At 43.6% G+C, this 2397-nt stretch overlaps 1 long non-coding RNA gene across 1 annotated transcript; it reads left to right on the forward strand.

Moving 5' to 3' along the window:
- Positions 1–205: 205 nt before the first annotated feature.
- LOC110680578 lies at positions 206–677 on the forward strand. The gene is made up of 3 exons (XR_002502933.1): positions 206–302; positions 479–556; positions 615–677. It is a non-coding gene; the product is annotated as an uncharacterized LOC110680578 (long non-coding RNA).
- Positions 678–2397: the final 1720 nt, after the last annotated feature.

Here is a 2397-nt window from a genome sequence, read left to right on the forward strand (position 1 = left end):
GCAATCAAGACAATAGCACTATAGCACAGTCATAGTGGCTGAACAGAAGTTGGTGGTCGGTCGACGAGTCTAAGTCTCATGCAAGAAAGTGAATAAAAAGTGCATGCTAGTTTGCAAATATATTCGTTGTGCATATTTGCAAATTTCCAGAAGGTAAAAGGGAAAAGACACTAAAGTATGTTCAGTTCAGAACTAATTCCTTCTCATATTAAAGTGACGAATGCGCCACGTGCAAGACAACTCTCGGTGCCAGTTGTACCCCACGGATTCTACACTGCACGATACTTTGCATGATTGAGCAGGTAACATTAGGCGTATTTAGACCTTCCCGAGCAACACACATGTTATAATTGAGTATTTTCATCTTATAAACGACTAGTTTTGGTAATATATCAGTTGATAATACTCAATTATGACATATGTGTAGCTGGGGTTAAAACCCAAATGTACCAACAGCTTCTTTACCCGACTCCCCCAGACTGACCAGACCAGACCGAAAATACCGACCGGGACATTACCAGGCATCGCAACCACCCGCCACATGTTCGAACAATAGGTAACCATGTTCAATTAATGGTCCCATTTTGGCTAGGGTTCATAAAAAGTGCTTTCAGTTCCACTCGCCCTTGAACGATCGGGATTTACGGGAGCTCAATAATCTGAAGCTGGGAAAAGGCCCTTCACCAGGTAAATGCTTTACAATCTGACCTGAAGAACGACGATGGAACTAATTTCCCCTCATCTCTCCTAAAGAGAAGGCCTTTTGTCCATAGCCTAAAGACTGTGCCGTCGATCACGACCGGCTAGCACACAGCGACACCGTCTCGGATAGTCCAAGCCAGCCCATCACCTCATTGAGCCTTCGTCATTGGACGATTATTCCAACAAAAGCACTCGTGATCTGTGTGGCAAGCAGAAGTGCAATATCGTCTCGCCGAAGAGAGACGTCGCGCTGGGACTTTGTCGCGCTGGGACTTTGTCACGCTGGGACTTGTCGCGCAACATCTTCGGTGCGAGAGAGTGAGGGCGTGTCGCAGTGCAGCTCGCGACGCAACCGGTCGATCGCTTGTGACATCGAAGATGCAGTCAGCGCAACATCACGGGGCCCCCAACGAGTATTAACAGCGATGGATTATGTAGGGCAACTTCGAGCGTAGGAGATAACTGTATGTATACGGTAGATTAAGCATGATTAAAATATGATGATTTAAAGCAGCAAAACATTCTCGTTAGATGCTGTAAATACTTATGGGATCATTATTGTGCCTGATAGTTTAGACAATACTTTATTGATGGTGCGCACTAGTTAGTTCGTCATCACGTATTGGTTCAATCGTAGATTAGAACATAGCCATTGTTAGCGTTCAGAATTTCCATTTAGACAGTTTCCTTAGCCCAATAGGAAAACTGTCACAAGGGGGGTCTAAATAAAACCTAACCGCAAACGGAGCATGTGGAGTACCAAGGCGCCCTCTACAGTATTATGCCCTTCCTGTGCTACCCGGAGCAATGGTGCAGGTGACCTTGTGTTTCTCCGAGATAATCGACTGCCCTTCTTCAGTCTCAACCCTGAGGCTCAATAAGGGTGGGATTATTAATACGTTGAAATTTAGTTTAAATTTTCACCTTTATGGTTTCGCATTATGCGTTTTACACAGTGTATTCTGTGCTTTTCGCCTTTGGCGACTTTTTAGATATACCGATCTGTTTTTTTCGCTGCTGGTCTTTTTCGTGCTGAGATTGTGAAAAGTTTAATCCTGCCTAGTTTGGGTAGTGGCTACGGTTAGGATAGCTTAGTTAGACCAATCTTCAGCATAAAATATCAGCAACGATCAATCTTTGTAGACTCATGCAAATGGTACAGTTCAAGTGGCGCTAGTCCAAAAAACTTACTTTTGTGAACTTTTATCTAGGTAACCTTGTGGACCCAGTTTTTGCTACTTTCAGAAACATGAAATGACAAACTCGCGTTCCATGCCTCGTGCATGCGTGCTCGTTAATAAAGCAATCGTTGCTACACTCATTTCTGAGTCAACTACCAGAGATGTATGTGCTGTCACAATTGATATTTCTGTTGGTGACCTCAATAGGAAATACGTCTTTCGTTTTGTGGTGTATTTACCACATGATGAACCATCCCCTATGGATGATTTCAAACGAGTTGTCGTCCACTGCCTATGAAAAAGTCTTCTGCTGATTGTGGACAGTGATGCTGATACTCATCACATGATCTGGAGCAGCTCAGATATCAATTTGAGAAGCTCCAGTCTGATGGAATACTTAAGTAGTTCAAATCTTGGATTACTTATTATAGGAAATCGCCCCACCTTCATGGTACCTGCTAGAGAAGAAGTGTTAGACATAATGCTCTGCTCGAACAGAATCAGTCACGAGTTG

Source organism: Aedes aegypti, unplaced genomic scaffold (genome assembly GCF_002204515.2).
Source record: "Aedes aegypti strain LVP_AGWG unplaced genomic scaffold, AaegL5.0 Primary Assembly AGWG_AaegL5_hic_scaff_1607_PBJ_arrow, whole genome shotgun sequence".
NCBI lineage: Eukaryota > Metazoa > Arthropoda > Insecta > Diptera > Culicidae > Aedes > Aedes aegypti.